Consider the following 19478-nt stretch of genomic DNA (forward strand, 5'->3'; position numbering starts at 1 on the left):
AGAAAATTTTAGTCCCTGATGTAGAAAATTTTCACTGAGATTGTAAAATGAAAATTAGAAATATAATCAACATATTTAGATTGACTTGGAAATGAAATATTGGAGTTATATATGCAGTCAAATGATTGAAAAGCACGTAGAAAAATGTATTTTAATACTAAATTACTTGGAAATTTGTAAAAAAAAGAACACTTAATATTAAAACTATATCCAAATGTAATCTTTCTTTGCTGATTTAGATTAGAATATATTTGTGAATCCGGCAGTTCCAGTTTCATCCTTATGAATATAAGTGATTGTTAGATAGTATTTTGGATTAGAAAAGTATATTGCTTATTTTATATTCTTCCTATGACATATTTAGAATATGCTTTAAACAATTTTTTGGTTATTGGTCTATCCTAGTGATGTCAATTTTTTTGGTCTTTTTAAAATATAGCTGGTAAATTTTTTTGGATTAAAAATTACATCCTTTTCAGTAGTTCTATAAATACGTTCCTAATACACTTTTATAAAAAATTCTTATTGATCACTCAGGTCATCACCTAAATTTTTTTCCTCCATGATTTTACTATTAAAGTGGTGGCCACACAGAGGTGGTCAGTTCCCTGCCTGTGAATTCAGCTTCACAAAAAGCACAGCCTCTACGCCAACCCTTCCTTCTACTCCTGATCACATTCTACTTTAAAGCTTTGCACACAGGCTGGGAATAAATGTGGTCCTCAAATGTAAGTGTTTGGTATGTAAATATTCTCTGCTCCAAGTAAATTTGTGAAGAATTCTAGAAGAACATATCATGGATCCACATTTCTCCAGGAGAGAGAATCAACAACTTGGGAAAAGAGATGTGGTAACCTGGGGCCAGTAATGCTCTTAAAAAGGCCTAAATGACTCAATTTTTAGCAAAGCCATTGTGTTTGAGTTACCACAACTTTTAACTAAAATTCATCAAAATGACAAGATTGCTACTGAATTTTACGGAGATTATTAAAACTTTCAAATCATTTCTGTTAAAAACAATTATAGAGCAGTTGTTTCCTTCACTTTGGCAAAAATGATTAGGTTGGTGTAAAAGTAATTGCGGTTTAAAAGGTTAAAAATAATTGTAAAAATCGCTATTACTTTTGCACCAACGTAATACTACCATCCTCAGATATTTTGCATATTACCATTATATATTTTATATTTCCTGCAAACCAATATTCCACAAAATGTGCCGATTTATCAGGAATATTTGACATATTGTGATATTAGCTTAAAGAAAACCTTATTCTTCCGTAACAAGAACAATGTAATGCTGAAGAATATATTCTTACAGACAATTTCTTATACATGATTTTCTTTATGATGCTGTTTGTACACCGAGGCTCTTTGTCAGTATAAAATTCTAATATGAATAGGATTTTTAAGAAGATTTTTTGCAATGTATATATTCAGGTATTACATACACACCCCAAATTATATTGTGTTTAAAAGATCACAGAGTAAAATATTTTAAAAACTGTTCAGATCATACAAAAAATATCTGTGAGGTGCCTTCAGCCCACGAGGTGCTCACTTGCAATCTTTGATAGAAGAACAGTAGAATTAAGTCTGAGCCAAGCTAAGGATGTTAGAGCTTAAAGGATGAAAAAGCCAATGAAAGTGTATGACTGCAAGACTTCATTCAATAAATTACTGTTTTAGAAGAGTAACTTGCCATTTTGAGCATGAGGAAATAGTAGGAGATTGTTTTTTATGTTTGTTCAGAAGAGAGACAATAGGGACTTAAACTAGTATATCGAATCGGGTAATGAAAATTAAGAGAAAAAGAAGAGATGCCAGAAATGGAAGAGAAATTGGATTTAACGGCTAAAGTAGAAGAGTTGAGTCAAATAAGGTTATTAACTTTTTAATATGGATGACACGGAGAATGTAATATTAGTAGGAAGATACTGAAGGGTAACCATTTGGGGAAAAATCATAAGGTTGCCTTCAGTTTATATTTGTTGGATTTAGACTGAGGATGGCATATTGAAAAGGAATGCAGACTTTGGAATTATTTACATAGAAATATTGATTAAGACACAAAATTAGGCAAGTGTCCAAAGAAGAATAAACAGGAAGAAAATCAAAAGACTGATTCTTGGGAGCCGCTCACATTTTTAAGATTAGAAAAAGAAACAGTTGAAAGGGACAAGAAAAGGCCTACCAAAATTTAAGAAGAGAAGCAAAATACTATAGTATTATTCAAAAGAAAATAATTTAGTGTATATGTTGGCTCAGAATAAAAAAAAGATATAGGACCTTTTAATCACTAACATCATTTTATTTTTTAATGATTTAAGATGTTAAATTATCTTGTATGTGAATTGTAAAATTAAAATATAGTAAACCACAAAGAATATTAAACATAAAACAAAACTAAAAAACAAACAAAAAAGATGCCATTCCTAGGGAAGGGGAGGCAAGTTATGGAGCTGGACTGGCTATAGCTCAAGACCCCATGCTGAAGGTGGTGCCCTAGTACCAACGCTAGTATGAGAGCTGGTGCTGGATCTAGCTATAAAACCCACCTAGGAGCTAGTGCCTGAGCTGGCTCTAGCTCTACAGGTGCTAGAGCTGGTGCTAGAGCTGGCAGATGAACTGGTGTCTGAGCTACTAATACTATCTTTGAAGTCATTACCTAGAGTCCTGCTGGAAACCTGACATGAAAGACATAGACCAAGAAAAGAGTAGAAAAGGGAGACCTGGAATAACAATAAGAAAAATGTAACAAAAAATAAAACCTGAAAAATGACAGAGAGTGGAGCAACAAGAAAAATAACACCGTGATAGTTTACATACATATTTGATATGTGAAGATATTACAAACAAACAAAACACAGAAGGCTTAAAAAAACAAAGCTGAAAATATCTCTCAAAAAATAGAAAAGATAATGAGATGCAACAAAAAAGATAAAGAAATAAGGAAATTGGAGAATCTTCTGTTGAAATGCCAACATCCATTGAGCATGAATTGTAGAAAGAGGGAACACGGAACGTGGACAAGCAGATATCATCTAATCATCTAAGAAATTCAAAATTTCCCCTAGGAATTAAATATATGACACAAAATCCCCAGAAAGACACACCATCAAAAATTTTTACAACACCAGGAAAAGACTAACAGGGGGAAAAAAAGTTTATATCAAGAATCAAGAATCAGAACGACACTGGACTTCTCAATATCAAAACTGGAAAGTAGGAAAAAATATTGAGGAACGTAATAGTCAAACACGATATCCAGCCAAACTATCAAAAAATATGACAATAGAAGAGTTATATTTTCACACATACATAAACATTATTTTCACCTGCTTCTTTTAAGAACCTAATGTTGGTCTTGAGGGAGTATACTAAACAGGAGAGTAAGATTATGTTGGGACAGTGCCCAAATCTCGGGCTTAAAAAGTAAAGGTTATTTCTTCCTCAAGTCCCATGTCCATTGCCTGTGTTTCCTGCTCTTTATCGTCACCCTCGCTGGGTTTAAGCATCACTGGTTCCTGTAGCTTCCGCCCAGAGGTAACTTCTCACATTTCATAGGTCAGAGAAAGTCACGTCACATAACCAAGTCTCAGCTCACTGGAGCAAGGGAGTGCAAACCCACCAAGTGCTCAAGAGGCAGGAAAGAACCAAGTATGTGTGAACAACTCCAAACATTACTCAAGGGAAGAAATCAGAATAGAGGAATACACAGACTGAAGAAACAGTGGATCTGGCACAGGAGGGAGCCAATGGGGATGCTTCAGATAATGGTAAATGGAAGTACCAAGACTATTGTCTTGTCAAGCAGGGTTTCAGAGAACACCTGATGTGCATTATATTTAGAGTAGGCTTTTAGTGCTATTGGAAAGTTTGGGGAAATTTTCATGACAGGCATATAGAAAACGTAGCTGAAAAAACAAAGAGCAAAGAGGCAATTAATTTCAGGAAAAAAGAGTCGTTTAAAGAATAAAATGGTGGATAGTTCACGTACAAATGATATTTACAAACAATATTGAGGCATTCGAAAATTGTAATATAACAATAGTGGGCAAATGCTGAGAAAATTAGGGATTCCCTTCCCCTGACCCTTTCTTTTTTTCGGTTGATCTCTAGTTGGATTACTAGTTAGATGGAAATCCTTTTGCAATGAAGTACCCAAAGCTTTATGGTTAGGACAGAATAACTTAGAGCTCAGTTTCAGGTCCACTTCTGTTATTTTTTTTTTGTAGGGGGTAGTGGCAGTGTTATAAGAATGAAGGGCTATAATAAAGTCAAATAAAAAAAAGGAAAATTAAGAACATTGGTACAACTATGTTATTTAGAAATTCTGGTTAATAACATAGGAAACAGCTATGTTAAGAGTGGAAAGTGGTAAGCAGGGGTCTGATTTTTGTTTTGTTTTGTACACAAACTTTTAAATTCCTTTAAAAATCAACTTTTTCTTTTATAACAGTGCTAGATTTACAAAATTGTTGTAAATGCAAGACAAGAGTTTGTGAAGAAATCAGGTAAGACTTGTACATGCAGACTTAAAAAACCTAGCTAATTTTATTAGATTACAGAGAGGTTTTAAATATGGAAGACATATTAAACAATTATAAATGAAAAGTTATCATTGCAATGTATTTATGTTTTTTTCCTCCAGAATTCTCTGTGAATAAGCAGGCAATATAATTCTTCTATTTGTTCAGTAGCAATGCTATTGACAGGCTTTGTATTTGAGTTCAATTCCACCTTAGAAGGACTAAAATTACAGTCTCTTTTCTCAAAGGTCCCCCCAGCCCCAGAAAAGAGTTCACATGAGAGGCTGAAGTCTTCTTCCCCAAGAGAATTATTGTGAATCCTTTTGTAATGGTGGGAATATGTCACTTTCTCATTTTATTTTCTCTTTTTCAGATATTTTTAAATATAGGCATTAAAAACCTATCATTATATTTGTTTGTACATTATTATATTGTCAATTTCTCCACATGACAGAGGGTCAGTATGATGAGGACACAGGAGAGGTCCTAGGATTTGGTGGATGAAAGCATAATTGCCCTGGGTTGATGAATGAAAGGGAACTGAGGAAGAGAAAGTGGGACTGGAGTCTACGCTTTCAAACATTTTTGCAGTAAAAGCTAAGGAAAAATACAATAGGAAGTTGAAAGACAGTTTCATAGCTTTTATGATGAAGAGTTTAAATATGGCTGTAGACTATAGCGAAAGAGAGGGACAGAGAAACATTCATTACCAGAGAGAGATGGTGATAGGAAGATCTTGAAGAAGGCATTAGAAAATGGGGTGTTGTGGAAAGGAATGAGGGAAGTAGTTTCTTCAGAGAAAAGAGTAAAAATAAGTGTACATAAACTTTTTGAAGTTCATATATAAAATAGTTGCCATTAGTACTCACGAAGGGACTCTGACTTATGACTGTAAACTTTACTGTAAAATTCTTTTCAAGAAGAGTGAAAACTTCTTGGGTCTTATTTGTCTTGGTGTTTTAGAAGTGAAGAGAAATGTGGTTTTCAATTCTATCATAATTTTAATTTTTAGCACCTGCTATAATCGAGCCACATAAGTAATATTCAATAAGTATTATCAATTAGTGATTTACTGGGTAAGCTGCAATTCACATGCAATTCCCCATCTGTTATTATCAGAGGCTCTAACAAGTATTAAAAACTTCTAAAATGTTCTTGTTAAGGATGTTCATAAGTAACTAGAGTTTCTCCTCTGTAGAAGCACAGTATAACTGGGTTCCTGTGCTGTGAAGACATGAAAGAAGAAAGGATCGGTCTGTCTATCTACCCATCAACAGAGAAGGTATTTTCTGTTCTCTTTGAAACTCTTACAAGAAACTTGGGCTCTATCTATCTTTCTCTTCTGCCACCACTGACTGTCTTGATCCTCTGTCCTCAGTCTTAAATAAATAGCAAATACTTATTTGATACGGGATTTTAAAACAATATAAGCTGAGATACCAATGTTCCAACATAAGAGTTTAATGCTAACTTGCTTAATAACATTTTCCGTATGTCTCTACAATCTCAGTTTACTCTCTGTTTTATGTGTACGTTATACGATTAGATTTTAAGTACTGTATCTTTAATGGAAGAGCCATATTTTATTCATCTGTGGTAACTGCAGGACCAGAAGAAATAAATGATATAATTTCATAGTGACTATACTACAGCATTAAGGCAACAAGACTTTAATTATAGAAGTTCAGTGACTTTGGATGGAAAACACAGAAAAAAATCCTTATGTAAAACATTTAAGAAATATTATATTCTCCAGTATCTTTTTTTCTTGGTTCTATTAGTTATTTGCTTGCCAAACATGAATATTTTCTTCTCTGCTGCAGAAGCCTACTGAGTTATGCATTAACATGATACGGCTAGAAGTACAAGGCTGTTTTTTCAGGCCTTGACCTAAGTAAGGGCCAAAGTGGATACCACCTAATGTTAGAGTATAATTCCATTTTTGAAGGTTTTCAAAATTCCTCATAAACTATAATAATCAATTTGCATAATTTCAATTTATCAAGGCCATCTTTGTTAACTGCATTAACCACGCTAATAATGTGTAAGGTCACAAAAATGTTACCCGTTGTCTTTCATTAAGAATGAAGATTTGAAGTTTTTGTTTTTCAAATTGTGGTATGAGATATAAAAGTTCCAGGCAGGAGATATATAATAAGTCCCTGGATATATATATTCATCTCCCTAGTGTCTGAGAGGAAACAAAAGAAAGTCAAGTAATTTAATTCAAAATTATAAGCATAATACAGTAAAATATGAATTTAAAACCTAAGCGCACAGAATGCTTCTGCTTCTGGGTTTTGTGGGATACACTTTGTGGCAGCTCTTCATCTCCTCCCTACTGCTATCCATGGTATCCCCAGGGTACTGCTTCAGTAGAGGAATTGGAGAGATGACGACTTACGCCACACAAGCAGCACTAAAACTAGAAATTTTAAACATAAGTTTCATCAGCTGTTTTCTGGGATTTAGCTTGAGACTATTTTATTTTAGTCTCTCATTGTTTTGGTGCATTTTAAACAAATGAATCCCCTATGGCAACGAGGAAAACACAAGTTTCTTTCAATTACTTAAAAAAAGAAAAAAAAAAACTAAATTGAGAAAGAGAAAAAGGGAGGACAAAATATTCCTCACAAAATAGTGTATTTTCCCCTTAGAAAATGTCATGCTTGAATGTGGTTGTTAAAGCTTGTTTTATGATTACTGAATAACAGTTGTGAAAATTAGTACAAATATTCACTTTGGGGGGCACCTTTAGAGGAACAGTTTAATCTCCTTACATCCTTGGTAAAACATGGTACACAGAATTGAGTAGTAAACAAAAATGCATACGTGTAAAGGAAAAAATGGAATGTGAAGGAAAAAGTATCCTACAGGAAAAGTGTAACAAATGCAATTCTCCCTCAGTTATTCCAAGTTATAGATGAATTTTTAGGCCTTATTGCTATGGAAATGGGCAATATTGTATGTAATAAGAGTTTATACTTGCAGAGTGATAAATTTTAAGTGTGTCAATGAAATACTTTTAAAACTTTTGAAATGGAATTAATCTAGATCACTACCTCAACATTTAATATTTTGTATTTTTATTAATCAGAATACATTGCCTCTGAAATTTATTTATGTTTTATAGTGATCTACTTACACATATATCTTTCCACTAAAACATAAACTCCTAAAAATGAATAAAAAAATATTGGTTTATTTAACTAGTAAGTAGCAAGTTGTATGTACTGGCATAGTGTATGCACTCAATGTATTTTCATTGTCGAACTGATTTAATTCTCCCAAATCTATGGTATCACTTAGATCTGTGGTTCTCAATTTTGGCAGAACAAAAGAATCATCAGGGGAGTGGTTAAAAAGTACCAATCATATCAAAAAAATGTCTAAGAATAGAGCCCAGGAATGATTATTATTTTAAAGCTTCCCAGATGATTTTGTTGTGTAGGCAGCGTTGAGAACCACTGACTTAGGTCATTTCTCTCTCTTAACAAGACTGTACTCATACAGACCTCAAAGTGCCTAGTTGTCATAAAGTGAATTATTTAAACTTTCTTCTGTTTGTAAAATTGTATACTATTGCATCATAATTACATCATAATTTATATCATAATTATTAAAGTATTCACATCTCCAAAATAAGGCCATTCCTAAGATCCTCTGAAGCTCTGACATTGCAATTCATTGACATAAATGATATTTTGTGACACAGGAAGTGTTAGCTTATATAATAAATGTGTTAAAAATGTGAGTAATGAATTGTGAGGCAATGATTATATTCTTTTACACTGATACACATTTGTTTCTGCATTTCAACAAGTGTTTCTTAAACGCACATTATTATGCAACTGATTCTAAGTTTCAAAAAAATAATTAGGGAAAATTTTGAAAAGGGAGATAAGCAAAACTTTGTGAGAAGAAAAGTACATAGCACAGAGGAAGACTGAATATCTGTTGTGATTTCTGGTATGGGAGGTAACAAATGGGATATAACACTTTAATCACTGTCCTAGCTTTCTAACAATTCTCTCATACATACAGACTTATGAGAAATTACCCAAAACAACAGAAATGCATACATGAGAATGTATACAAGGGGTAAAAATAATTTATTGTCAATTCAACAATGATAATCTCTTGGCAATGACATGAACAAAAGTATATTTTAAAATCTTATCTATAAATCATTGCAGAGTCTTCTTTCTGCCATTTTAGAAAACACACAAACTCACTCCAGTACTAAAGAAAATGAACAGCAATAAGAAAAGGTGTTAAATTAAACATAGGCATTAAATTTTCAACTTCATGGGGAAACATACTAAACTGAGTTTGAATGCCTGCAGACAGTTTTGTCAAAAATTTCTAACTCTTCTACATGGATGCATAAAATTTCCTAAAGCTGAAGGACATTTTCAGTGAATTGGATATCAAGTTAAGGATCCTTTGAAACTAAACACTTTGAAGACAAATAGGTTCCAGAAGTATGACAATGAAATCCCTATGTTCTCTTCACAATCACTTTATGGTAGTTAGATGATCGAATAGAAATCTCAGACCAAGGACATATATATATATTTTTCCCACCAGTTTTTCCTCCCCTATGTCAGCTCAATGTACATTTCTCATTCCCTTTTGCTTTGTATAAAATGAAGAAACCAATTTAATGTCCTTAGAGACTCAATCCATCTCAAAATCTTTCAAAATATGGAAAATATGTCAGGGTAAAAATGGAAGGTTAAATTGAGATCTTAAGCTTTTTGGAACTCCAGAATTGATTTTTTACTTCCTATATGTTTCATGTCTACTTATCATTAACCGCCACTAAAGAAAAGTATGTATGCTACCCCAAATTTTTCACAATGAATGCTCATAATTGGCATGCTCATAAATTCTGTGCAATAAGTTAGAAAAGTGAATAAGTAAAAGGAATGAAGTAAAAACATGTAGAAAGATGATTATGTTTTCAATGTATGCAAAAATAAGCTAAGAAAACACCACATGCAAGTATTCAAAGTATCTTTTCTTTCATTTTCATGAATATCTTACTAAAAACATGGTAGGAAAAACTCAGTGTAAGAAATGACTAATCAATGATCAATTCAAAGAGATTATTGATATATATGAAGACCGACCATAGAGAAACCATTAGGCAATTTGAAAATATGGCTACTGATTACTAAAATAAAAATTGGTGTATCATATAAAGATAAACATAAGGAGGTTTTCTAGGATCTTATTAGATTACTAAATTATGTAAACAAATTTAACACAACTTTTTATTACAATACTCTTGAGAAAAATAAATATAATATACATGCATGTGTTTGTATTTATAATGAAAAATAATCTAGATTATATAAGATAATACTATATAAAAATTTTTTATATCTATGAATATATAAAACATAAAAGCATATTTATATGCTAAGTTCAGTAGCTGAGGATACCTCTTCTTTCTTGACAAAATGTGTTACTAGAAATGAACAGAAAAAAAAAAATCAAGAAATGCTAACTTTATTAAATAAGAAACTAGAAGAAATGTCTCAAGTTTTAAGGTTTATTTGAGTAGTAAAATAACAAAATCTAGACTATTGTTTTTAAAATAAATTTTCAAGATCAAAAAAAATTAAATTTAAATTAAAAAATAAAAATAAATAAAATCACCACATGACCCAGCAGTCCTTCTGAAAACATTTACCTGTAAAGATATATGTACCCCTATGTTCACTGACGCATTATTCATGGTGGCCAACACATGGAAACAACCAGTTTCATTCGACAGATGATTGCACAAAGAAAATGTAGTACATATATACAGTGGAATATTACTGAACCATAAGAAAAGATGAAATACTGCCATTTGCGACAACACAGATGGATCTTGAGATTATATGCTCACTGAAATAAGTCCAACAGAAAAAGTCAAGAACCACATGACTTCACTCATATGTGGGATGTAAAACTGAAAGCAACAAAGAAACAAGACAAAGAAACAAAAACTCATAGACACAGACAACAGTTTAGTGGTTACCAGAGGATAAGGGTGCAGGGAGGTGGTAGAAAAGGGAAAAAGGAGTCAAATATATGGTGACGGAAGAAGAACTGACTCTGGGTGGTGAGCACATAATTCAATACATAGATGATGTATTACAGAATTGTACACTTGGAACCTATATAATTTTACTAACCAATGTCATCCTAATAAACTTAATAAAAATTAATATATGGAACATTTATAAAAAGTGAGTGTTTGTTTTATTGAAGTATGCACTTTAAGATTTAATAATAATGTGGTTTTGAAGATCTTCAGTTCTGGAAATTAAATTTTGATAGAACAAGAACTTTCACAGCTTAACAATACAAAATCCTAGTCCTATAGTGGTGTATAATCAGTGAAATAATGACTGTCTAATTTCTATGATTTATCATGAAAAATGTAATTTACATTTGTTCAACAGAATACATTTCTTAAGAGCTTACTACATGTCTGTGTCATAACCAATGTATTACTATTTTGACTTAAGTTATATTGTACTGCTACTCCCACTCTTTTTATGACAGTGTTTGAATGTCATATTATTCTAGAGTTAGGAATAGGTATATCAGTAGAGTTGTCCTCAAATATTATTACTGAAAAAAAATACAATAAAATATAAATATAAAGGATATTATACCATTAGCATCAAGAGCTCTAGCCTGTATTCAACTATATAAAAGTGCTGGGTATTATGAAGCTATTCTCAAAACATGTTCATAAACAAACTAAAGATAAAATAGACATTTAATGTTTCTCAAGATCTATATTCCAAGATCTTTGTACATACTTCTATTTTGTGACTACCACCTAGGCTCATACTCTATCCCACAGCAAAAGACCACTGTAAAACCACGATGAGGTATCACCTCACACCTCTCAGAATGTCTATCATCAATAAATTAACAAACAACAAGTGTTGGAGAGGATATGGAGAAAAGGGAACCCTCGTAACACTGTTGGTGAGAATGTAAACTGATGCAGCCACTATGTAAAATGGTTTGGAGGATCCTCAAAAAAATTAAAAATAGAACTACCATAGACCCAGTGATTCCACTTCTGGGTATTTATCTAAAGAAATCTAAAACACTAATTTGAAAAGTTAATATGTCTTCCTATGAGACAACATGGAAGGATAGCATAATACCTATGGGTATTATGCTAAGGGAAATAAGTCAGACAGAGAAAGAGAAATATCATACAATTTCATTTATACGGGGAATCTAAAAAAATAAAACAAAACAAAACAGAAACAAATTCACCGATATTCAGAACAAATTGATGGTTGCCAGATGGAGGAAGATTTGGGGGGGATGGATGAAAAACGTGACAGGGATTAAGAGGTACAAATTGACAATTATAAAAATAGTCACATACATATAAATTACTATATAAGAAATATAGTCAATAATATCGTAATAACTATATACGCTGACAGGTGGGTACTACAGTTATCAGAGGGATCACTTCGTAAGTTATAGAAATGTCTAATCATTATGTTGTATACCTGAAATTAATATAATATTGTATGTCCACTGTAATTAGAAAATAAATTATAAAGGGCTGTTATAAGAAGTGAGGAAATGACCAGATGAGGGGAGGAAGGCTCTTTACTTTTCATTCCTTATCTTTATGTATCTGTCAAAGTTTATTTTTTTTACAATGAACAGGTATGACTGTTTAAGTCAAACTAATAAACAGCTTAAGCTTTAAAAATTAAAATTTAAGCTTTTTAAGAGTTATCAATATTTACCATTTAAACATAGAGAGAAGTAATTATAATTCAGTGTAACAGGAAAAACTAGATTACACAATTATATAGAAAGTACACTCTCAACTATTTTAAAAATTATTTCTAAATATGCATAAAGAAAAAGTACTTTACCAGAGGGTAAGGGAGGAGGGGGATGACAGATGAGGGTAAAGGGGATCAAATATATGGTGATGGGAGAACTGACTCTGGGTGGTGAACACACAATGGGATTTATAGATGATGGGATTTATACAGAATTGTACACCTGAAATCTATGTAACTTTACTAACAATTGTCATCCCAATAAACTTTAATTAAAAAAAAAAAAGAATTGGCAGGAAACACACCAAATGGTAATAGTAATTATCTCTAGTTATAATGTTATAACCTATTTTTACTTGATTCTTTGTATTTCTTTTAATTTTCCAAAATTAATATTATATATAATCACACAAAAATTTAATGATCAATTATATTATGTCATATTATAACCAGGAATCAAGAGGAGAAAAAATGTGAGACATAATCCCTTTCATCAACTAATTTACTGTTTATGTATGGTACCTGATAGGTACTAGACATTTCGGGGTGATTACTTTGTAAGGTAATATGTCTAATCACTATGTTGTACATCTAAAAGTAATATAGTATTGTATGTGAACTATAATTGAAAAATAAATTTAAAAAAATATATGGGAACACCCAGGCTGCACTGAGCTGCTGATGCTTTGTTATCTGCTTGGCTTATTCACTTGGCTTGGCTTATTCACTCCCATATACCAAACTTGCAGCACACATGATCTCAATTCATGCCTTGGCAAAATAACAAATTACTCTATGCCACTTATCTATGTTACTACTAAAGAACAAAAGGAACTTCCAGTACTAAATATTGAATGCTAAGACCCTGTCGGGCTTAATTGGCATAAAGTAGAAATATGTATAGTTATATTAAATATTCCATATTAATTCATGAATAATCATGAAGCAATAGGTATGTAACAATGCTAATACTGTAAGAAACTTAGATGTCATCCTTTTTAACCCAGTGCAGAAATCTTTGACATGCAATTAGCTGATCTTTGCTTGAAGGTGTACAATATTCTGAGCTTCTGGAACTGCTTGTTCTACTTTGGACTACGTTAACATTAAAAGAAAAACAACACATATTCATATATGGAGAGAAGAGCTGTGCTGACCAATATAGCAATTATTAGACACACGTGACTATTACAAGCACTGGAAATTTGGCTAGTGAACTGATATGCGTTCTAAGTATAAAATATTTACCTGATTAGAAAGACTTAGTAAAAAACGGGACATAAAACATCTCATGAATTAGCTTTTAAACTGATTACATATTGACATTATACTTAGGTCAAATAAAATATATTTTAAAATTAATCTCACCTTGTTTCTTTTTTACCCTTTTATAGGTGGTTATTAGAAAAATTTAAATTTTATGTGGCTCACATTGCATTTTCACTGGACAGCACAGCTGTAGAGTATCAATCGGAAAAAGCAACAATTTATAAACGATTGTTGTTACAACAGCAATTTTTGCTTATACCAATAACAAGAAAAATGATTTTGTATTTATGTGTAGAAATATAGTTTGAACAAATACACATTAAGTGATTAATTGTATTACTCATAAATACTGAAAATATGAGGTTAGGCAAAATTTTATTTCACCTGTAATATTTAAAAGTTGTTTTTCTTTTAATATACAGGAACTACTTTTGCATTAGAAATCATATTGGACATCTATTCTCAGCTGATTTTCAACAAGGGTAGTAAGACCATTCAATGTAGAAAGAATAGTCTCTTTGACCAAAGGTGATGGGAAAACTGGATGTCTACATGCAAGGAAACAAAGTTGAATCCCTATCTAACACCATATATAAAAATTAACGCAACATGGATCAAATATCAAAATTTAGGAATACCATAAAACTATTGGGAAAAAAACAGGGGAAAACCTCCACCATCTTGGATTTAGCCATAAATAATAGTTAATAAATAGGATACCAAAAGAACAGCAAACAATAACAGCATAAATTGGACATCATTAAATTAAAAACTTTTGTGCATGAAAGGACACTATCAAGAGAATGAAAATAACCCACAGAATGGGAGACGATCTCAGCATTATCACATACTTAATGAGGATTTACTACCCAGAATAAATAAAGAACACCTACAACTCAACAATAAAAATCCCAAATAAAAAAATGGGAAAGGCTTAAATAGACATTTCTCTAAAGAGGATTTACAAATGGCCAATAAGTGCATGAAAAGATGCATCATTAGTTGTTAGGGAAATGCAAATCAAAACCACAAGATATCACTTTACATGTACTAGGATAGCTAAAATGAAAAAAACGTATGTAGCAACAAATAAAAAAAAAAAAGAGAGAGAAAATAAGTGTTGGAGAGGATATGGAGAAATTGGAACACATGTTCATTCCTCATCAAAATGTAAAATGGTGCAACCATTGTGGAAATCTGGCAATTCCTTGAAAGGTTCAACATAGAGTTACCACGTGACTCAGCAATTCCACTTCTAGTTATATGCCTCAATGAACTGAAAATAGAGACTCAGAGATACTTGTAGGCCAATGTTAACAGCAGCATTATTTACAATAGTCAGAAAGTGGAAAGCAAATCAAGTGTCCATTAGAAGATTAATGGATAAATAAAATGCAGTACTTTACATAAAATGGAATATCATTCAACCATAAAAAGAAATGAAGTTCTGATACATGTTACAACATGGATTAACTTTGAAAACATTATGTTAATTTTTGATACACAAAAGATAAACATTGTATGATTCCACTTATGTAAAATATTGAGAATAAGCAAATCATAGAGATAAAAAGTGAATTAGAGGTACCAGAGTCTTGGGGAGAGGGAATTACTGCTTAGTGGGTAGAGTTTTTGTTTGTGGTGTTGAAAAATTTTGGAAATAAATAATGGTGATGGTTATACAACACTGTGAATGTAATTAATATCACTAAACTGTACACTTAAACTGGTTAAAATGGCATATTCTATGTTTGTATATTTTATATAATAAAAATAAATTCATCAAATCATAGTGGGAACTGTGTTTTCCTTTTACTCCTGAATTGAATCAATAAGTAATTAATAAGTATCTATACTATGTGCTGGACACTGTGCTGGGTGTAGATGAGATAGTAATGAGCAAAACAGAAGATATCATTGGCAACTTTGTTACCGTGTAAATTTATTGCATAATCGAAATAAAGTGACCTTGGAAGACTTAAGGCTTTGTGTCATCCTTAAGTAGTCTTTTCTTTTGGACAGTTTTAAATAAATGTTCTATAATTCAAAATGCTCTCTCAGTCTGACTTATTTCACTTAGCATAATACCTTCTAGATCCAATGGTAAGATTTCATTCTTCTTTATGGCCGAGTATTATTCCATTGTATACATGTACCACAATTTCTTTATCCAATTGTCTGAAATAAGTCAGACTGAGAAAGACAAATACCATACGATCTCCCTTATATGTGGTATCTAAAGAAATAAATGAACAAAAGAAACAGACTCATAGATACAGAGAACAAACTGATAGTTGCCAGAGGGGAGAGGGGTTGGGGGGCTGGGTGAAAAATGTGAAGAGATTCAGAAGTATACATTGGTAGTTACGAAATAGTCATGGGGGTACAAAGTACAGCATAGAGAATATAGTCAATAATATGGCAATAACTATGTATAATGCCAGGTGGGTACTAGACTAGTCAGAGGGATCACTGCATAAATTATTACATAAATGTCCCACCAATATGCTGTACAAACAAATATAAAATAATATTGAATATCAACTGTAGTTGAAAAATTAAAAGGGTGGAGGAGAATAAGAGGTTCAAGTTTCCAGGTATAAAACAAATAAGTCATGGGGATGTAAGCATAGGAAATATAGTCAATAATATTGTGATAGTGTGGTACAGTGTCAGATGGTTGCTGGACTTTACATGCTGATCACTTGTTTTGGTATACAAATGTTGAATGACTAATACTTATGGCATACACCTGAAACTAGTATAATATTGTATGTTAACTATATTTTAATAAAAATCTTAAAAAAGAAACATTATGGAATCAGAAAAAAACAACAATAAAACTCCTCATATAAATGATGAAAAGTAATTTGAACTATATGCCTTTTAAATCTTTGATTAAATTTTATACAGGGATGCTATAAATTATTGGGTAGATAACATAGCTGAGTATGACCTCCTGTTGCATTTGTTCAGTAGGCATTCTCCCCAAGGTACAACAAATAGACTTTTTCTGAATATTTATATTTATATCTTTTTTCTTCAAATGTCTACCTTTTTACTATGTAATTTTCTCCAAATTTTCTAATAATTTAAAATCTTTATTATGACCCAAGTTGACAATAATCTTTAAGCATCACCAGATTTTCAATCTCCTGCTCAACTTTTATTTATATTTAGGACACATTACACACTTTATGGCAAGAAAGATGATATAATCATAGCAACTCCAAATTTTTTAAATGCCAAAATTGCTCCTTTAACTTTCATATGATGTTATATCACAGATGAGAGTTGGGGTCAGGCAGCGTCCAGAGAATAAGGCAGGAATTTGTTAAATACTCAGGAATGAAACAGTAGCTGTAATTCCTTTTAAAAACAGAGGCAAAACCTGTAAGGGCAAAAACCATGAAATACCCAATACCATTCACAAGTTAGAAATTTCTTATCCACATCAATTGTGTTCTACTAATAATACACTACAATATTTTATATTAAAAAATACCCTGGAGGAAAGTATTGTTTCATTTATTGCCTGGAAATGGGCATTTCCCCTACATAACCAAACAAATCCAAATAAATATAGCCTGGCTAGTTAATTTCTAATGTGCTCCCAATGAGGCTGGTCAGTGGTCTGAGCACCTAACAGGTTTATTTCTCTCCGGATCTTTGCTCAGACTGGTTCCTAAGCCTGCATGTCCTTCCTTCACTGCTAATGCTTATGTATTACCGTGTTTCCTCGAAAATAAGACCTAGCTCTAATGCGTCTTTTGGAGCAAAAATTAATATAAGACCTGGTATTATATTATATTATATTATATTATATTATATTATATTATATTATATTATACCCGGTCGTATATTATAATATATAAGCCCCGGTCTTACATTATATTAAAATAAGACCGGGTCTTATATCAATTTTTGCTCCAAAAGACGCATTACAGCCGATGGTCTGGCTAGGTCCTATTTTCGGGGAAACACGGTAGCTTCAAGCAGTCTATCTTCAATCCATCTCAGTAAAGCCTTCTGCAAAATCTTATTCCTGGTTCATAGGATCAATTTTCTGAACCATACATAAGTAGTATTTGAATCTAGTCAATTTAAAGTATCATGCCAGAATTTTTTATTCTTTACTGATTTCATATTAAGCTACATAATGGCCAAGTTTCAGAGATGAACACTAGACTCCTTAACAAATAGAAGAAAGTATCAGTAAATATTTAGTGACCCTCATAATGCTAAAAAAAAGCAGTCACTAAATAATTAAATAACTAAATGTGATATTTCATAATTACGACTTCATGTTTCCAAAGAGGACAAAAAAAATCTAGTCTACCCCTAGTTTTCTTACATTTGTAATCTCTATATTATCCTCACCAAAAATCCTTTTAACAAGGAGTACTCATGAGTGAATACTTTTCAGTAGGCCTCCATATTCATCTTATCTAGGTCTTTGTATCTCAATCTTAGGTTTATTATAGTTAGAAGACAAAGTAGTCTTTTTGCTTTGCACCATCTGAGTAACCTGGATCATATTGAAGAAAAATGAAAACTTTAAATGTTCAAAGGCCAAATCATTTGAAAAGGAAGATTGTTCTTCAGTTGTGGTTCTTTTGTATGTGCTGTGTTTAAAAGTCCTGGGTTACGGCCTTGATCACATCAGTGAAGTCACTAAAATCCTTTTTTATTTAAGTATATAAAGTATTTAGAAAAGAAGAAAGGCAAACAAAACCACAATATAATTCATGTTAGTAACTTCATACACAGATCCTAAAAAGACTTGCAAAGCTGACTTCTACTTCATGTCACTCATACAGGTTTGGACTTTTAATGAGAAAAAAAAATGATTTATTAAGCAAACATTTGCTTAATCAGTGCTTCAAGTCACCAAGTAATTAAATACTAAGAGACATGATTTTTTACATAAAAGTTTCTCAATTTATAAAACGTTTCTATTGACAGATAAGGCACAGAAAAATGCAAGTGACATCTGCTAAGCTTTACTTATGAAAACTTAAAGAAATCCTACGGGATAACATCACTCAGTTTTTCCTGGAGTACCTCTGATGGAGACTTCCTTAAAAAAAAAAAAAAAATCTGGAAATAATTAGAAACTATTCTAGTACCTAAAAAAAAAAAAAAAAGTTTACTAGAAAACTAAATCTGCTCTTCATCAAAGAACACAACACACTCAGAATCATGTAATGGGAAAATAAGGTACACATATAGAATAAAGCACCTGAACCACATCTGATGTAAAAATTTTAAACAAGTTTAGAGAAGACAGTATTAGGCCTGTGATATACTGAAGAACTCTACAGGAAACACTGTACTTAACTAATGAAACACTGATTTTGTCAAACAATATAATTTTTTACTTCAGTTCATTTTACTTCCAAATGTCAGAAAACCATTTTTTTTTTAAAAAGATAGTACTAAGTAGAACTTTAATACAAACTGAAAAGAAAGAAGAATATTCAATTATTAATATTTATTTTAGTGTCACAAATTCCAAATGGAAAAGAAAAGTACCCAAAACACAATAAAAAATATTTTGAGTATTTGCGGGAAAAAAATAAATGCAATATAATGATAATGCTAACAGCTTCTTAAAACTTAAAATACGTTTTCTACAGAGACCAAAAATTCCACTGGGGGGTAGACTGGATGGCATGTCCTTGGAGTTTAAAAGGCTGTCCATATGAACTGAATTATCCTTGACAAGTACCTTCAGACATTTGCAATATGATCTCATGTAAATTTAGACCATATTTTGCACATAAACCACTGGCAATAGCAAGTTTAATCAGGAGCTCAGATAATAAGGAAAGAAAAGCTGATATCC

The 19478-nt window shown here is 31.8% G+C and overlaps 1 protein-coding gene across 1 annotated transcript in view; it reads right to left on the reverse strand.

Moving 5' to 3' along the window:
- NBEA (neurobeachin) overlaps positions 1-19478 on the reverse strand; it is a 658659-nt gene that overhangs the window by 327705 nt on the left and 311476 nt on the right.

The sequence above is a fragment of the Rhinolophus ferrumequinum genome, chromosome 4 (assembly GCF_004115265.2).
Source record: "Rhinolophus ferrumequinum isolate MPI-CBG mRhiFer1 chromosome 4, mRhiFer1_v1.p, whole genome shotgun sequence".
NCBI classification, from domain to species: domain Eukaryota; kingdom Metazoa; phylum Chordata; class Mammalia; order Chiroptera; family Rhinolophidae; genus Rhinolophus; species Rhinolophus ferrumequinum.